Source organism: Motacilla alba, chromosome 2 (genome assembly GCF_015832195.1).
Source record: "Motacilla alba alba isolate MOTALB_02 chromosome 2, Motacilla_alba_V1.0_pri, whole genome shotgun sequence".
NCBI classification, from domain to species: Eukaryota; Metazoa; Chordata; class Aves; order Passeriformes; family Motacillidae; genus Motacilla; species Motacilla alba.
The window spans coordinates 114,706,866-114,717,519 of record NC_052017.1 but is presented as its reverse complement, the minus strand read 5'-3'; positions in this window follow the sequence as shown (position 1 = coordinate 114,717,519).

Below are 10,654 nucleotides of genomic sequence, written 5' to 3'. Positions count from 1 at the left end.
CATAAAAATCTGATGAACTCATATCTTGAGTTCAATGTGCACTTCAGGTTCTTGCTCTTGCATCTTGGGAAGGAAGATGACTTTAAGAAGGTAGAGAAGGTGTCAGATAAAATGACCAAGGATGAAGAGCAGCTCCCCTTGCTCAAAAGGCCAGGGCTCTTCAGTTTGAAGACAAGAGGGATGGGTAAGAGGTTTACAAAATCCTGAAAGCAGGGGTTAAGATGAACTTGGAACTTATTTTGCAGGCCTGCAACATGAGAACAAGAGAAGATGATTAAACCATCAGAACATCTATTTAAATCAGTTCATAAAAGAGCTTCCTTTCGCAGGCAAGTTGGAATTTACTACTAGAGAACAATGTGGAAACAGAGAGTGCCATTGTGATCAAAAGTGAAGTAGGAAAAGTAATAGACCACAGCTTCAGGGCTTGGAGTATGATTTGGTATGTGGACAGGGAGAAGGGAGCTATGCTGTACTCCTAAATTTCATTTCAACATGAAATCAAAATACTGTCAAGGTCCACAATCCCATGCATATATGCACACCTGGGAGCAAGAAAAAACTCCCAGCTTCCTTCTCCCACAGGGAGCTTAAGTAACTTTCTCTCAAATGTTCCAGAGCAGCAGATTTAATAAAAAAATATCCTGTATGTGAACATCTGAAGGTTTGCTTAAGTCAGTTATCCAATGGGGACTTTTAAGCTCATGTCATATCTACATTTTATCTGTCTTGAGAAAGGAATAAAGTTCATTCTGAAAGTAACTCTTAACCACAGCCGTTTCTATACAAGTGACAGTCAGTATAATGCTAAGTATAAATATTATTGCATGGACTATGTTTCCATTACTCTTGAGCAATACTTTCACTGATCATTATTCATTATTACTAATAGCATTTCCAACATGCCAGGCATTGCATCAAAAGGACATTTTTAATAAACTTTCCATTCTGTCCCTATAAACAAATTTTAGGAGTTGTAATAAATGAAGAATTATGGCTACTTTTGTGTTTATAATGTGAAGCTCAGAATTTACATAGTTCTTTGATGGTGCCCAAAATAAAACCAAATTATAATGCCCACAGGGGAGCCAGAGATTAGTCTGTAACTCTGATAACTGTATGCCATGTACCTATTTCATGTATCAAACTCCTTTCAAGGGCCTCTAAAACTAGCCTTTTATGAAAATATCCTTATCCCTGTCTTATTGCTACCTTCACACAAAATGGGAAAGAAATGGCCTCTATGCCTAGTACTATTTTCAAGATTTTCAGCCAAAAACAGTGTTTTGCTAGAGGTTAAATAAAGTATTAAATAAAGCACCACAGACAGGACATGTGAGGCTGATGTTCACTTTGAACTTGCAGTGATGTTAGCTTTCTGATTAGATGCTACTCACTCTTCCCAGTGGAAGACCTTGGATTGAAGGGATAGAGCATGAACTTTGGAGTAGGGTATTTCAAGGTCATCTTAAAGCTTCCTTGTTGCACACTTGTTGGGCATTTTTTTTTTGTTTGTTTGGAGGTTTTTTGTGTGTGTTTGGGTTTCTTTTTTTCCCTTTTGTTTGGGTTTTTGTGCGGGGGAGGAGTGATGGTGTTGTTTGTGGTTTGCTGTTGTTGTTGTTGTTTGGGTTTTGGTTTCGGTTGCCTTTTTTTTTTTTTCTCCATACTGCTTATGTTAGAATGATGACTTTCAAACACTCTTTATAGCGATCGATGACAATTATTATTGTTGTCTAAGAAACCTACAGAGGGACCAAGGGAGGGCTTTACTAAACTCAATGATGTGCAACAAACATGCACATCATGTGCATGTGCATATAATCCATGCCTTGCAGAATTACGTTGTAGTGAACATGTGGATAAAATAATTTATGCTACACAAAATTGCCAGAAACAGAGAAAAAATACGGATAAGCACATGCAGTAAAGTTCAATGTTCCTTACATATAATTACACCCATTGGCAGAATAGCACTGGCTAGTAGAGGCTCCAGACTATCCTTGATATCAAGTTGACATTAATGAATTTGTCAGTGGACCTTCATGGGTGTACAAGGAGCTTGCCTTGAACTTCCTGCATTGGAAAAGTAGGATATAAGTAGTTACATCAAAGTAAAGGCAATCTGGAGCTGTTCTTTGTTTGCTGCTTACCCCAGGCTGCTGCAGGTCTGCTGTAAATCATCCCAGTTTCAACAGAGCATCTGTTAGTGTTATGATAATGCAGAGTGGCAAAGACCCAGCCCCTGTGTGCCACCTTCCAGACAGCAGCATATTTGGTGGAGGATATTTTCCATTTTGTTTGACTGATCTGGACTGAACTGTGCTGCACCAGTGGCACACGTGTAAATGAGGTTGTATACTGAGAAACACTATTAAGCAAAACCTAACTTTTTGTTATTTAGAAAGTTGGAGGTATGGCAAGAAACTATGAGAAACACAAGAGAAGAATTTGGTACAGCTACTCTTGCTTCCTACACAGTGTAAACTCAGAAAATAGCTTTTTTATATTGTTTTAGCTGAGCATTCCAACAGATTTATTGCTTGCTCATGGGGCATTAACAGTGGGCAGTGCTGAGTTAATCTATAGAGAAGTGTGCCACTAAGATGCTCTAAGCATACTTCATCAGGTATAATCCATTTCCTGTAAACATGCAAACTTTGTTAAATTACGCCTCCCTTACAACTTTACTGCACATGTTTTAGTGAGACAGGGAGAACCACAGCAAAGTCTCTTGCCTTGCCCCTGGTTGCACCGCCTCTTCTTCATCTACATGTTCACAAGTGTATGGTTCTTGGAAGAAAGCTCCCTCTCCAAGGAATAACTTAGAGCAATACCTGTCAATACATTGTAGTGGATGACACTGTTAAACCCTGCTGTCATATGTCTCCATTATAATTTCCCTTTCCTGAGAGAGCGGAATTTGCCTTTTGATTACGATGTTACACATCATATGTCAGGCAAACTCTGAACCAGGAAACATGGCAGCTAGGTAAGCCTTGAAGCTTTGTGCAGGTCAGCTCCCTCTGCTCCCTTGGGATTATTTAATTCACTTGTGGAATGAACAGCCATATGTGGCCTTTTGTCAGAGGATATTGATATATTTAATGGCCAATACAGTGATGAGAATAAAGGTGTTTTGTTATCATGTAGTTTGAAGGTTAGATATTTTCCCAGCACTCCCTTTGCTTTAGAACTGTGGAAAAGACCACAAAACATGGACTAAAACCAGTGATATAATTGGCAAAATTCTAGAGTAACTAATATTTCATAGCTGCACTCTTGCTTTTGTCTTCAGAAAAATCTTTTAAAATATATGATTGTCCACTGGAACATCAGAAATGCCAGCTAAGAAAAATACTTTTCTGGAGCTAAATAATTTTGCATATGAAGTAGTGCAACTGGACTGCAAAGTGCTGTCCTTCCTGGTGAGCATTCATGTTACAAACTTGAGAAACGGGTAGATTTTTTCTACTTCATTTTTGGCACAATGTTTCACTAAACTAAATTGCACTAGACTTGCAGGCTTATAAATCTTGACTACCTCTCAAACGATACACAAGCTTATTGTACATGTATTTCAGAGACTGCACCTCCAAGCAGCTCATAATTGGAGTTATTTTCTAAGATCTTTTCTTCTATTATATCTGATAAATGAAAGATTAGATATTTTGCACATTCCTGGGGAAAAACTTTTTACTTTGAACTTAAAATCTTTAGAAAGTTGAGGAACAATGAATTAAAAATAATAACAGCTAACCAAGATGAGGGAAAATAATTGAAATGCTAAACATCTGGTTTTGTCAGAAAATAGAGAAGTTACAACTAGAAAAAACTTCAGATATCTTATGATAATTACTATGAAAATCTGAACAGAAAAAGTCAGCAGAGTCAACTTTTCTGGGAACTTCAAACACACTTTGAAGAAAGTCTGTTTTCATCCTTGATCTGAGTGAGAAGAAAATCTAGTAATTGAGTTTAAGATTAGAAATGAGCATTACATTTAGAAATGTTTAAGTGTGTAAACTGTCTCTAGGTGATGAAACTTCTCTGGTAATATAAAATGAGATTTTTTTTTTCTTTAATATGGTACTTTCCTTTAACCTAGTCCATAATGATTACTGTTTAGTCTGTCCACATGAAATTGTTATATCATTATTCATGCTTTAGGAACATAAAAATAAAGAAAAAACAATTCTAGATTTTTTTTTTGTTGAGAAGCAAGGAATCACATTTGCAGCTCAGAGGTTCTTCCCTCCCCCATTTCTGTTATTTCTGTCTCTCTTCTTTTTCCAACTTGAAGCTTGAAAGCTGTATCCAGTTTTAATGCTTCAGGAAGTACCATCTCACCAACTAACAAAAAAAGATTTCCTCATCACTCATCCTTCTATAGCATAAACTGTATTTCTTTCCTGAGAGTTGCAGATGTAAAATCTTTTTTTTTTTAAATTAAATATAAAAAATCCAAAATATGGAACTAGCTTGTTGATATAAAAATGCTGCTTGATATAAAGTTTTAATCTAAAACTAGGATGCATTCTCCATAGTACCAAACATATACATATGTCTTGGCAAGGCCAACTGCACATCAGGAAGAACATGTGGAAGCAAATAGAGTTAATGCATAGGTAGTAAACTGCTAAAGTAATGAAAAAACAAACCAAACCAGGGCAAAACAATCAACCAACCAAACAAAAAAACCAGCACACACAGAGCCCAAACAGAAGAAGCTGAGAGAAGCATCAAACAGTATTCCACATTTCCAATAAGCAGGCAGTGATTCAATTCATTTGGCAGAACCACCAGGAAATTCGGGGGGTGAGATGGCTTCAAGAGTGCACCCACATCACCCAGGGATATTATTGAGAATGTGTTTACTTAGCAGGATAGGCAGAGCAGACAAGTGGCAATTTTTATCCTACAACATATCCTACATGCCCACAATAAACCAGCCCCTCCCTCTGCCCAGTTTAGACAAGCGCAGGAGCAGAACCATCTCCCCTCCTGCTGGCATGCCCATGACCTCCTGTTTGCCTTGTACATGTGCCAGTGTCTCCTTGTCTCTAGTTTCCATATGATCTCAGGTGTCTGTGTGTGTCATTCCTCCAAAAATGGACATATTTTAAACTGGTTTATTCCCTTCTAATTTAGATTGTTTTCATATGTCACCAGCGGCCTTGCTGAGAATGCAGCCTTGTATCAGTCTCTTTGACTTTTTCTGTACCTAAGCCCAAGTAGCAGTTGCCACTCTCTGTTCTCTCATCCTCTGGCCTCCTTCCTGAAAAGCGGTACAGAAGCTGTGACCTCAGCAATTGCAGCCAAGGCAAATTTTGTCTACTGCTACTGTATTTGTAACCCATCTGAAATTAATCCAGTTGACTGAAGCTGGGCAGGAGCAGTAGAGATCATGTATCTGAGGACAATGTTTTCAGGGCAGGCTCCATCCCACGAAGGCTGATTCAGTAAGCAGGTCTAGTAATGAAAGGTCCTAAACCATCACAAGGCACCTACAATTGCTATATGTGGGTCCTCCATTTATTTGTAGAAAAGGCTCAGTTTCCTTGCCTCCAACCTCCACAGTCATCTTGAGCTCTCACAATAAAATTATTTCTGTTGCAACTGGAATTAGCTCTTCAGTGTGGGAGAACCTGAAGGGTGGGAGGGAGACTTGTAGGGTAGTCTGGATCTATGGGAATTGCATGTTTGGACAGTCCTTCAAAATGCTGGTGATAATGTGCAAAGGGAGAAATAACATCACAGGAAGTAACAACATCTGCTGACTAAATTCAGATTTGGGGGTTTCTTTTTGGTATAGTGCATTGAATTAATACCATTTTGCTAATGTTAGCATACTTTATATATTGTTCAGATACCTTCTGCATTGCGCTATCTTGATCCTAAAAAGGTGATGTATAGGGTGGTAACAAGGTGCAATTATTCCACATTACATAATCTTTTCCTACATACCTGAACTATAAATTTATTTAGAATTTAGAAAACCTGAAGATTTCTCAATGATTTGTAGAGAATGAAGGAAACGAAGGTCAAGCTTTGCATTTACTACTACTAATTTATTATGATTCTTTCTCCTTCCTTCTCATTTCTTCTCTTTGCATTGCCAATTTCATAGATTTTTAGGAAAAAATACTTCTTTACTTACAAATATTTTTATGTACACAAATTCTTCTATGACCATGCTGCCCTCATATTTCATGACTCATTCCTCTACAGCTTTTTCTTGCTTTACATCTCAAAATTTTGGTGTAGTACGAAAAGTAAAATGAACAGTGTTTCTGTGGTCTATAAAATTAGTGAGTTGTTGGAGATCAGAAGATGATCTAAATACAAATGGGATGGGTCAGACTAGATCAGGTCACAAGTACATTTAGTCCCACATGCTGTTCCAGTTTAGGAAGGAGAATGAGATTGGTGTAGACAGATATAATTCATTAACACACTTCATTCTTAAACTTAGGGCTTTCAAAGCTCAATGTTACCTATAACATATGTCTAATAACCCTAAATTCATCCATTCTCTTTTTGAAGCCATGTAAGAAGCTTCTAAATCAAATCAACGGAGAGAATTTTTTATATGCTCCAATGTCCAAGTGTACAAAGAAGGCAGCAACCAAGTGGGAAATATAAATAAATATTTAATTACACTTATAAAATATACAATATATAGTCATATACAATTTGAAAATAAGTCATAGCTTTTTTATAAAATCAATTTAGAAAATATTGATAAATATCACCAGTGAATTTGTTTTATATGATGCTCTTTTGGCTCTGATGCTTCCACAGAAATCGTCCTGTAATCTGAAATTAGCACCACTTAATACTTACGGTTAACAAATAAAACCCAATACATGCCTTGTCCTAGCATTTTCAGAGATTTATATCTCAGAGATATTTGCAGATGTAGTATATAGAATTGCAAGCACAATGCATTCAGAGCCTGTGCTGCATGGATCTGGCATTCATGAGAAACAAGGTAAGGGCCAGGGCCTGCTCTACAAGAATAGGATGTTAGAGATCCAATAATGCTACTCATAACACGAGAAAATATCTGATTATAAGGGTGCCAATGAACAATTCATGTTAAAATCTTAAAGAGTCGATTCACAGATAACTGAAAATCTCAGCTCCTTAAAAACTCTTGTTTCTCTCCAGTTATAAAACTTTTGAACTCCCCTCAGCTGTCACAGTCATTTGGTTCAATTAGTGCATCCCCCTTCGGGACAGCACATAAAACATTGCCCTACATCCCAGCAGTCAGGAACACAAGGAGCTCTTCACAAAGACAAATTTTACTGTACCTTTTTATCTGCTTCATAAAGTAGCAACAACTATTTTATTGTCCATGGTGTTGTTTAAAGTACACTATCAGCTTGAAAATAAATTTATGTACTTACATGCTAGTACAAATGGTAGTTGTTGTTGTTGTTTTCGCAAATTACTGAGGCCTGGTATCACCATGATTCCAGTTTTCCACATGACGTTATATATCATTCCATAATATAAGGCTCCACTACTTTATCCTTATTCCACAAGTTTTCAAAGCAAGTAGCATTAACCCTTCAGTTTAAAAACAAAAGCCTGAAACTATGGATAAAAAATTTGCATGAGTGAGTTGACTCAAAATTACAGTAGTAGCCAAAAATATCTGAATGTGTTGTTAGGAAACAGAAAAGTTTAAGCACATGCAGGTGATCGAATCACTGGTAAGGATAAACCACAGGACCCATATACTCTAAGAAATACAGAAAAAAATATCAGTGAAAATGTCTTTCAGCTCTTTGAAGAATTTTTCTTCGTACAAAGAGGGTAAAAAATTGTTACACTGCAATAAATTGCATCTCAGTACTGCTGGATAGTCCATAACTTAGTTAAGAGCAGGAAATATTGGCAAGCTATTTTCTTACACTAGCCTTCAAAGGACTAAAGATCCTCCTCAAAACCACCTTCCAGAGGTGACTTCTGTGTGTCCCCTTCACCTCCTCTTTGTTCCTTGGTGCACCAGCCACTCTTGTCCTACATGTAAGAAATGAGTCCCTTTCCTAGAAACCTTAGAATTTTGCTTTTTGAGGCAGAACTGAGGGAAAAAGAAGATAGTCAAAGAAGTGAATTGTGTTGTCTGGGCATTCAGCTTTGCATTCCTCTTCTGCTCCATTCAAGCCGTCTGTTTCAGGCAAGAATTTAAAGTGGTTCACATGGGCCAAACCTATTCAGAATGCAACTGCAACACAGCCTGACCTCGTTCTCAGTATTATCTCTTGATCACAGCCCCTGTATTGTCTCCAACTTCAGAAGAGTGTAATTTTTCTGCTGACATTTTCATAGAAACTTGAGAGATTTTTAGATTCCAAGTGTTCATTGCTGCTACACAAAAAAGGAGAATGTTGGCCTTGCAATGGGGAACATGACAAAAAGGCAAGCTATTTGTGGATTTGTTGGGGGTTTCTGGTCAGGAAATTCTGTATTTTGGACAAACAGCTCTCTTCGTAAGGTTTAATCTCAAAACATAGAAGGTGAGGCAGTTGAAAAAGAGTGCATGCAGTGTTTTTTAGTACAAAAATTGTGGGATTTTTACCGTTTGGTCAGGTGTTGTTTCTAAAAGCTTTTTTTTTTTTTTTAACTGCAAAAAGGAAATCTCTCTCTTGTGAAAATTTTTATGCCTATTTAGGTTATTATAGGGTGCTGAATATATTAGGACTCTGTGTAAGAGAGTATTGGATTGATTTATGTCGTGTGGGCTAAATATGCATTAGAAAACTGCAGTAAAATTATGTGAGATTTTGTGGTAAAATTGCCTCATGTACACATATAGTAAGGGTATCTTAAATTAATATTTGCTACAAAGTGATTATGGTAAAAAATAAAAGAAGTAAATATGATTGTATATATGTCATATTATGCAAAATGAAGTAAAAACAAATTAAATTTCTATCTTTTGGCGCAGTAATTTGCCATATGTTGTCTGAAACCTGTTGAGATTTGAGATTTGTCTGTTATAAGTGAAATGAAGAGAAAATTAATTCTCCAGAGACACTAACAAATGGTTTGGCCCTGTATTGCTTAGCTACAGTATCTAGCTCTCCTAAACTTTCTATGAAACCTCAGGTGATTCAAAACATTACATTAAGAAAGAGCAAACTCATTGATTTCAGTGAATTAATATTTTTCTCCTAAAACCAAGAATAAAAATTATTGTATTAATTATACTCTACCTGTTAGAAAATCCTGCCTTATTCATTTTGAACACACACACACACACACACACACACACACACACATACAAAAGGTTTTTCTAAGGACAGGCATTAATATTTTATGCTCTCTGTGCATATCTGTTCAAGATTCAAGGCATTTAGAGCATCTCATCTAGCTTTTTCATTTATTAACCTCAAGATATAATAAACTTCTGTGTAATGAATTCTGAAAGCAAGGCTAGTACACAATTTCTGAAGTCCAGTACACAGAAACAGTAAGCTGCAAACTAAGATGTTCATAAATTTTTGAAGGAGACAAATCTAGACTATATGGCCTGGCTGAAGCCCGTCCTCTTTGCTTTAACCAGTCATTATTTCTCAGTAGCAATTACTCAACATGTCATTCTATACTGAGTGAATTTCAATCAATTACAAGTGATTGCATATTACTGTGCATCAATCAGAGGATAATTCTCGACTCAATGAGATGCAGTGGGTGATGTCAATTATGTTTTGTTGATGTTCTTTGATTGCATATTCTTTTGCAAATACTGTAGCACCTGAATTGTAATATGCTGACTAACCTTGCATTTCACAGGTTATGTCTGAAGTTATGAACATGAACAGAAATAGTAAAACATCACCTATACAGTGTATAAAAATTAGCAATAATACCAGAACATACTATGCCAGATTGCTTTAAGACAGAGAGGGATGAAAGTATCCACTGGCATATAGTCTGAGGAAAAAGGAAGAAAATATAATTTCTGCTTTTTTTCCTTGTTTTTCCTTTAAACTAACTAAAAGTCAAGTTTTTTGCTTCTTTTTGCGCATCATCTGGTTCCATAAGCCTATGAAGGCATTGTTTATACAAGCTTTTCCTAAAGGAGTGTGTGTGTGTTGCTCATTGAAGCCTCACTTGTGTAGTTCATATTTACATTTTACATACTTAATCCTGTGACGTTCATCAGTCTAGTGCCAGTGGAGGGTAGGCTCAAGCTATGCCAGTCTCATGGGAACAGCCCAAATGTATTATCCACAGCTCCTGAAAAGGCAAGCCCTAAGTGAAGGAGGTGCTGCTGTCTTCTCTCACTCAACAACAGACTTAAGGGTGCTTGAGCTAAGCAAAGGCTACTTATCAGGCCAGGGAGAAGTACTACAGTGTGTACGTGCAGAGAGGTTTCCTCATTATTTATTTTCTCCTACAAATTCATTATTTTGAGGACATGGAATTACAAGCTTAACCTAGAGAATTCCTTTGGGTTTTTTCTAGGTACCTTCCTTTGGCTGGATGAAATGGAGCCACAGACATGTTATGGGTTTACTCTTTTAGTATGACATGTGGGCAACAGAGCTGCAGTCCAGAAGCACAGAGAGAAGAGCCATTATGTGCATTGATCCAGAGGGAAGTGAAGATAATCTGTGTGCTTGAACAGCAGTCACAG